This window comes from Leopardus geoffroyi, chromosome B1 (assembly GCF_018350155.1).
Source record: "Leopardus geoffroyi isolate Oge1 chromosome B1, O.geoffroyi_Oge1_pat1.0, whole genome shotgun sequence".
Taxonomy (NCBI): Eukaryota; Metazoa; Chordata; class Mammalia; order Carnivora; family Felidae; genus Leopardus; species Leopardus geoffroyi.
Window position 1 is genome coordinate 168157129 of NC_059327.1, and position 9579 is coordinate 168166707.

A 9579-nucleotide genomic window follows, 5' to 3' on the forward strand; every position below is an offset into this window, starting at 1 on the left:
AGATTAACTATGAAATTAGCCATGTGAAATGGACAGAAGTATACAATGGAGGAAAGCAACTTTAGCAATAGTGGAGAAGTGAAAAAGGTGGTGAGGTTAGGAGGGTGCAATTTGTTTCCAGGGAGAGAAATCCATGTAAGCACTAACTTAAGTCCAGGATAAATACAATTAGGGAGATAAATTTACATTTTCCTGGAAGCTTAAAAGCCAAATAAAATTAATGGGATATAACCATTTTTTTAAATAATTCTCACCATTATTCTCATATAAGAAATTAAGATTTGCTATTTGCTTGAATACATGTGATCTTGTTCTGAAAATGGCAGGTTGTATTTTTAACGAGTAGTCATTTTCAAATATTTGAGGACTGGAAAAATGAAGCTGTATACAGGACAGATAATTACCACTTGAAAGCTGAAAGGAAGTGGATCCGTGAGCATGCAGAGAGATAAGTGCCTCTGGAAGAACTAAATGTTCCCAATAATACATTGCATCTCTGGGCCTTAGATTGATTCTGAGAAATGGCAAGTCTAACCTATGGATTTAGGAGATGCTTAAAGTGAAATAAGTGGGCATTCAGGATGTTTCTCAAGAAATCTTGCTCTTCCAAGGTATTAAGAGACTACACAACCAGTCTAAAACCACATCTGCCTAATGCCAGCCTGGTATGTCTCTGGAAAACAGGCCTAAAGTTTTGATGTTATGGTTATTTGTTACTTTCATATTCTGCTCAGAGGGAATGTGGCCTGTGGAGTATGCAGACAGCCAGTAATTCTGTAACCTTTAGCCGGTTTTATGTTTTGGTGCTTCATTTTGTATAAAGAAAATGTTTCCTCTCTGCACATTTCTAAAATCAGTGAATGCCTCACTCGTAAAGAACAGAGATGCAATTTTTTAGTGGGTAATGTAATTTGGGGGAACATCAGCAACATTTAAAGTTGTTATTTATACACAAATGAGGGCACAAGATTTTACTGGGAAGATATACAGAAAATGTATCGAAATTTAGAGACAACATTTCTTGCAGAATGTTATTTCCTTAGTGAAATAAGTCATTTGTAGTATATGGTCATCTACTTAATTTGACATTGATGATTGCTCTCTCCATATTGAAATTCTGCTTGCATTTATACTTTCACAATTTCTTTCTCTCTTTTTTTTTCCTCTTGGAGAAAATGGTGTATTTATTTTTATTTTTACTTTAACTTAATTTTTCTTATTTTGATAAAATACCTATAACATAGTGTTTACTGTCTTAACCATTTTTAAATGTACAGTTCAGTGATATTAAGTACATTTGTATTGTTGTGCAGCCATCACCACCATCCATGTCCCGAATTCTTCGTTTTGCAAAACTGAAACTCTATACCCGTTAAATAATAACTGCCCATCTACCCACCCCCTCATCCCTTGACAACCACTATATACTTTCTCTCTCTATTTTGACAACCCTAGTTACCTCATATAGAGGAAAATTACAACATTTGTCTTTTTGTGACTGACTTACCTAGCATGTTTTCAAGATTCATCTGTGTTGTAGTGTATCAGAATTTCTTTCCATTTTAAGGCTGAATAATATTTCGTTGTGTGTGTATACGTATACACACACCAATATACACACAGCATATTCTAATCTCTTCATCTGTCAGTGGACACTTAGATTGTTTTCATGTTTTAGCCATCGTGAATAACACTGCTTGATCATATAGTAGTTTTATTTTTAAGTTTTTGAAGAACTACTATATTGTTTTCCTTGTGGCTATACCACTTTAAATTCCTACCAACTGTGCACAAGGGTTCCAATTTCTCCACATCCTTGGCAACACTTGTTATTTTCTATGTGTGTGTGTGTGCATGTGTGTGTGTGTGTGGGGGGGGGTGTATTTTGATCATAGCAATACCTAGTGAGGTAATTTCCTGTTGTGGTTTTTATTTGCATTTCAAAGTTGAGCATTTTTCATATGCTTCTCAGCCCTTCATATATCTTCATTAGAGAATGTCTATTCAAACGCTTTGTCCATTTTGAATGGAGTTGTTTGTTTTCATTGTTGAGTTTTAGAATTTCTCTATATATCCTGGATACTCATTTTGTTCTTTTATTAACATTTCTTCCTCTGTACCTCACTTAAATGAGTATCTCTCTAAATGTGGTCTGCAAAATATATTATCAGAATCACTTAGGATTTGTATTTGGAACCCGCAGTCTCTGAATCCACCACTGTACCTATTGAATCAGTCATTAGACTAGGGACCTTGGATGGTGCATTACAACTTTTTGAAATTTTGAGAACTATTTCCTATAATATTGGCTCTTTTTGGGGTTTCTTGCCCAGGTAATTGTTCTCAGTCTCATGGTTTAAGTGCAACCTAGTGATACACTGACAACTTTCAAAGGTATTATTTGGGTCCTGACCATTTATTTTCATATATTCAGCAGACCTAGGCACCTCAAAGTCAACACATATAAAAGATTTAGCATCTTTCCCCACAAACCTGCTCCTCCATCTATAGTTTTCATCGATAGCACCATCATCCATGTAGTCACTGATGTTAAATAGTTGGAGAATTGGAAATTGACTTTCCCCTCTTTTACACCCCTCCCTAACCAATCAATTAATACATTCTACAGATTTTACCTCCAAGTATTTCTCAAACATTTTTCCTGCTTCTCTATCTCAATTTTCATGAATACAGTTTAGTCCTTGACCTTGTCTCAGCTGGGCCATCATCTTCTTTACGGCCTTCAGTTTGGCTTATCTAAATGCAAAGTGTATCAGCACAGGTCCCAATAGGAAACAAAGGGTATTTTCCTAAGATAATTCAAGGAAACTTTATTTACAAAGGGACAGTTTCCACAGGTTTGGTTGTAGGAACAACCACAACAGATGCTGTAATAATCTGGCCTAAGTGTGATCACCTTTAGACTCCATGAGATGAGGTAAGGGAGTGATTACTGGTATATTGGAAAATTAAGTGGGTAATGCTGTCTAATTTGAAAGAGCAGAGGTCTTTCAGTAGCCAAGGGACACCCCAAGTCAAGGTATGTTCAGACCATACAAGATAAATACCCTATCCTCTCTTCCACCCCCTCTCTGATCTCCTGAATGGGCTCCCTATTAGCCAAACCCATTTGGAAATCAGAAGTCAGGAGAACTCCTTCATGTAGTTTATACTGGTTAGTCTCCAGGGCAGAGCACAGAATTGAGGAAGGTGGAGAATGGATCTGGAAGAGCATTGGAACAATCCAGAACACAGATCTTACAACATAGCTCCAGTACTTGCAAACATTTTGACTCCACATCTCTTATTAGGCAAAATTTATCTCTTTAAAATAAAACACAAAATATTCCTCAACTCCTCATTGCTTCTTTGTCTGGCAGTCTCTGTTTGGCTCACCACATTATGGAATACAAATTGCTTGTGGTTGCATGTTCACCTCCTAGTGTTTCTCACTTCCATCTTTTGATTCAGGCCTTTCTTTCTGGAGGACATGCTCTCTTCCTCACTCCCAAGTTCTCCCAAGATAAAAGCTCACCTGTATCCTCAACTAACATCCCTCTCCCTATCTTTTACAAACATCCTGACTTGGCTAGTTTCTGATTCTCGGTATTGTGTGAATCTCTCTATCGTTGCTTTTACAACATTGTTTCATCGTCTTCTATTTCTATGTTTGTCTCCCCAACAAGACTCTGAATTTCTTGAATAAAGAAATAACATCTTATACATGGTTATAGTCCCAGAGATGAGCCCGGTGCTTATTTGCTGTAAGAAAAAATGAATTAATAATTTCTCCTCATCTCTTTTCTTTGGCTATGCATGTGCTAATAGTCAAAGGAATCGCTTTCAGATTTCTAACAAATGGTGTGCATCTAAGTACCTCTCAGTGGGGCTGCAGCCAGCATTAATATTGAAGTGGTAAGTGATGGCCAATTTTGTTTCCTCTGTAATGGGAATTGATGGAAGGAAGGTTCACTATGGATAATTAGATTGATTTTAGTTTTACTACTTTAATATCTAGACAGTTCTTGAAAGTGATTGTTGTAATTACAGAAAGACAAGCTGATTCAGAAAACCATTCTTTATTTTTCTCTCTCCAATCTAGACTCACTGAACTGGTAAAAAGACTTTCTCAATTCTTCCTCTCTTTCTCATTCTCTGCACACTTTCCTTAAAAAAGTTGTATTTTTATCTTTAATTAACGTCTTATCAGATAAATATAGATTGAAATGTGGAAGATGGAGGTTATAGTAAGGGCACAGAATCAATCAGTGTAAGAAGTGATTTTCATTTAACGTCTTTGGGGCATATACCTTGATTGTAATGTGACAGACCAAGAGGTGTAAGGCAAACATCCAGTCTGCCTTCCAAAACCTTACAACAAGTTGCCTCTGTAAAAAGGTGGATGGATATTAGAAGAGAGGCACCTTTCACAAAATCCTGCTTTCTGCTAGGAGGGATTTTTCCTAAGCAGGCTCTCATTCTTCTTAACCTCTTTCCTCCTACACTGTCGGCCTCTGAGGATCATGTGGTGCATCAATTGTTTACAGGTGTGGTTAATTTGAAACAGAGAGCTATATATGTCTCAGAAAGGCTTCAGAATATAGGGGGATATCCGCCATCCTATTTGTGATATTTAGAATGGGTAGAGCCTCTCATTCACTGTAATGCTTTCGTTAAATAAAGGGCCAAGGAAATAAATGCTGGCATCCACACCACAATCAATTATTTTTTACAATGACAGTGTTTTCGGTGCTATTCAAAATTTTAGTTAGAAACAGAAAACTCTTATTCACCTGTCTTTTTTCTTTGCTATGGTGCAAAGCAATAAAAATATGGTTTATGAAGGAAGCCATCTCTCATTTATATTGGGCAACAAAACAAATAGGAGAAGGAAAACAGGAAGCTCACTTAGAAAATAATAAAATTACTTCGGTGAATAAAAATGACAATAAGAAATCACAACATAAGGCATTGTGATATCCTTGAAGATAGAATTTGTATTCTCTATTGTTCTGGGCACAGTACTTTGCATATTATTAGTGATTAGTGAATTTTTTTGAATTGAACTTAATTAATTCAAAGCATGTTTCTCTGTGGTTCAAAAATTGTTCATGAGAAAGTCTCAGGAAGGAGCATATTGATTTAGGCATCACACTGTGTATTGACATACATGTAAATATATTTCCAAAATTATGAGGTACTTTATTAAAGCTAATTCTGTTTGGGTTTTAATGAATCTATATACATTGTTCTCTATATGAAGACCACATATTTTGCTCCGCAACGAAGGTTCTGATAGCTTGACATGGTTTGCCAGTGAAAGGGATTGGATGCACTGAAGTGCTTCCTTCCTTGCTGACACCCTATTAAAGTTTGTTCACATGGTTTTGTTATAATTAGCAGTTAAAACAAGTAATGCAAAATTTGGAAATAACATTAGCTTTTAAATACATAAGCTATAGTTGTTAGGAACATGGCCACTGGAGTTAAATCATGCAGTTAGATTCCATGCCAACTCCGTCCCTCACTAGCTATGTGACCTGGGAACAAGACACTTAGCCTCTTATGCCTTAATTTTCTCATCTGAATATATGCATAGTAACACCAACTCTTTTTGAGTTTTATAAGAATCAAATGAGATCAAATATATGAGGTTTTTGCATGGTCTCTGACAGACTGTAAGTACTCAATAATTATAGCTAATATTATAGATAAATTATGGAAATTAACTTGTAAATGAGCAATAATGTTTTTTTAATATTTTAAAAGTTTATTTATTTTGAGAAAGAGAGAGAGAGAGAGTATTAGAGGGGCAGGGAGAGAGGGAGAGAGAGAGAATCCCAAGCAGGCTCCAGGGTGGAGCCTGATGTGGGGCTCAAACTCACAAACTGCGAGCTCACAACCTGAGCCGAAATCAAGAGCCGGTCATTTAACTGAGCCACCTAGGCACCCCATAAATGGGCAAAAATTTAAAAGGTTTATCGAAAACTTTCCTCTAATAAAAAATAAAGATATACCCTAAGGTGAAGCCTGGCTATTTTGACATTTCTAAACATCTTGAAGACTAAAACTGTTTAAATTAATTATTTGTTCATTAATGAATTAATATGTTTAAAAACAGAATATGTCAATATAAATAAGGGGAAATGAAAAGAACCATAGATAGTGACCATATAGAAGTGGGAGAGGATGGGCCTTCTGTGTTCCAGACTCATCTCCTCTCTTTTACCAGCCAACTTGCATCCAAGCATCACCTGCTTTGGTAAACTTCCTTGTCTCTCTAGATTACATGTAATTCCTCATAAATGTGTTGCCTTCTCCATAACTATCTGGGGTTCCAACAAATAGCTCTCTCTTCCTCTCTCGAGTTTTGAATCAAATGAAATTTGATAAAAGGTTATGGCAAATGGAGACAAAAGGGGACAGACGGACTGCATGTCTAATTTTTTTCTCCTTTTAGATAAATTTACCTTTCAGAAAATTTACTCCTCTTCCTTAGGAGACAAATGAGTGAGAGACAGAAAATCTGAGATTATGCCTGTCTTGGAGTTCTGCCCACATGGAAAGAAATATTGGGAGTAGGAAGTAAGTCTCTCCCCCAGTCCCACCTAACCACTAATAATTGTAATTATTTGATACATTTCCTATCAGAATGTAAGTTATGTTAAAGGAAAACATAAGTTTGATTGATTGTTCTATCATTAATACCAAGTATAATGAATGACTTATGTTAGGTGCTTCATTGATATTGAGGAATCACTAAATAAAAGAATGAATGGACCCACCTGCTCCAGTCTCTTGGCTACAATTGCTCTGCTGTGCATTGTATTGTATACATCAGGCTGTTATAAGCCATATCATTAATTGTTCAAATGATACTATATTTTTGCACATTTACTTGTGCAAGAAACTGTTATAAATATTTTACGTATATTAATGCATTCAGCTTTCACAACAATCCTAGAGGTAGATTTTATCATTATTGCTATTTTTCAGATGTATAAACTAAGACCAAAAAAAGTGATTTATTTTCAAAAGTCACATGCTAGTAATTACAGAGCTAATTACTGTGATCAGTACTCACAACGTGATTACAATTTGGCTTCCATATCTTACAGAGAAAGAGTGGGTGGACCATAGGACAGGATATCTGTTTGCTTGTTTTAATTATTATTCATTATTTCTATTGAAGTATAGTTGACACACAATGTTATATTAATTTCAGTTGTACAACATAGTGATTCGACAAATCTATACATTATTCTATGCTCACCATAAGTGTAGTAACCATTTGTCACCATACAGTATTGTTACAATACTGCTGTCTATATTCCCTATGCTGTACCTTTCATCCTGAGATTTATTCATTCCGATAACTGGAAATCTGTACCTCCCACTCTCCTTCACTCATTTTGCCCATCCCCTCACCAGCTCCCCTTTGGCAGCCACCAAGCTTTATTTTTAATTACTAATTAGTATACTAGCATCCCTCTGTAGAAAAATTCCTTGGTAGAAATTTGTCTCCAAGACTCATTGTCTTCTTTACATAAGTTGTCAAGATCAAAAATCCTAGCCAGTTAAATAAGAACTCTGTTGTGTCTGTTTTACCAAGTTGATGCCAATCTGTGGGGTTTCTTGGTGTCCAACTAACTGGTTTTTCTCTGGTAACATAGGTATTTCTTTCCCAGTCTCTATAAAACATCAAACTCACTGAATATTTTAACTAATGTTTCTCTATAATTCTGGCTTCTCTACTGTACTACTGCATCCATTATAAGCAGGCACTGAATCTGATTCATCTCTGTATTGTTAGTTTCTTATGCTGAATTCAAGACAGAGAATTTATTCCATAAATTTCTGTTTGAGTGAATGAGACATCCGTATTCTTTAGTCTGAAATGGCTGTTTGGAATTTGGGAATAGTCTCAGAGTTGGAACAGAGTTTAGTTTTCTGCAAAACACCTTGGTTTGACAGGAATATATGTATACCTTTGACTTCTTATTCTAACAAATGGACCAATTACCACATACATAATTTAAAAGACATATTTGATCTGACAACTCATTAATCAAATAACCAATTTTGAACATTTGTTATGTACCTAAGCTGGCTAAAGAGGGACCAAAAATGCTTATAGTTTGGACAAATGAATACAGAAAAATGTCATACAGTTTATTATCAAGAGCTAAGATCCAGGTAAAGACCATAAATGCAATGGAGTCATTTGGTTAAAAAAGTTGACTAAAATTCCCCAAGAATTAGACTTTGGTTTCCTTAAAGAATTGGTGGAATAAGATAGGTTAAAGAGATAAGAATCCCAAGATGTCTGGAAAACATGAAGAAGAACATGAAGCATGAATAAGGGTGGCATATGTGGAGCAGCTCAGTCAAGGTAAAGCATCACACATACACATGTCACAGACAGGCAATCCGATTCTGCCAGGTGTTCTCACAGCTCATGGTATCTAGTACCATAGTCATGTGATTTTCTTCTATTCACACCAGTTGGAGAGAAACATACCCTTTTGCCTTACTCTTTTTATACTATATAAATATAAAGTATTCTATGAGCTGAGATTATAAAACATACTTTGTTTTTCTGAAGGCATATAAGTGGGAACTGTAGCATAAAGAGAACATGCATGGATAGAGAAAGCAGTCCTAGGTATGAATTCTGACCTGGACACCTGGTATGCAACTTTGGTTACGCTAATTAACCTTCTCATCTTTTTTTTTTTTTTTTTAATGTTTATTTTTGGGAGAGGAGAGACAGAGTGCAAGTGGGGGAGGGACAGAGAGAGAGGGAAACACAGACTCCGAAGCAGGCTCCAGGCTATGAGCTGTCAGCACAGAGTCCAACACGGGCCTCAAACCCACAGACTGTCGAGATCATGACTTGAGCTGAAGTCCGACACTTAATTGACTGAGCCACCTAGGCATCCCTCATCTTTTAAATAAAAGAAAATTCTGATAGTTATGCATAGAGTTATAAAGATTAAATGAGAAAAAGATGGTCATAAGTGCACTGTTAACACTGGCTGTCATCTGGTTGACAGTTGATGACTAGTGGCTACTAATATTATATTGTTTAATAACCCATAGCACCTATTATTATGCTGCTTTACACATCCTAGGGTGCCAAGAGCTAATTTACTTCTTTACTTCACTTTCCCCAGTTGCCTGTTATCACTCTCCCCCACACTTGAGCTATTGTGGATGCTTGCTCTTTCTTCATATGACACAAAGGTGCTTTTCCAAATCCAAAATATGAAAGTAGGTAAACATCATTCTACCATGAATTACCCAAACCATTTCTTTCTTTCAGCTTACAGGTCATAAAAAAAAAAAAACAATAACAACAATAACAAACATTACTTGGACTGATAAATCATACAGCACCCTTGTCCTGTGTAGTAAGGAATTAGGAAAAAAAGTTCTAAAATATCTGGATTCAAGTGTTATTACTTACTGCTATAGAACTTTGCTGGAGACTCTTTTTTAAGTTAAAAAAAATAATATCAAAGATTGAAGAAGGTTGTTAGTAATCTCGATGAATCAGAACCATGTTTAATTCCATTC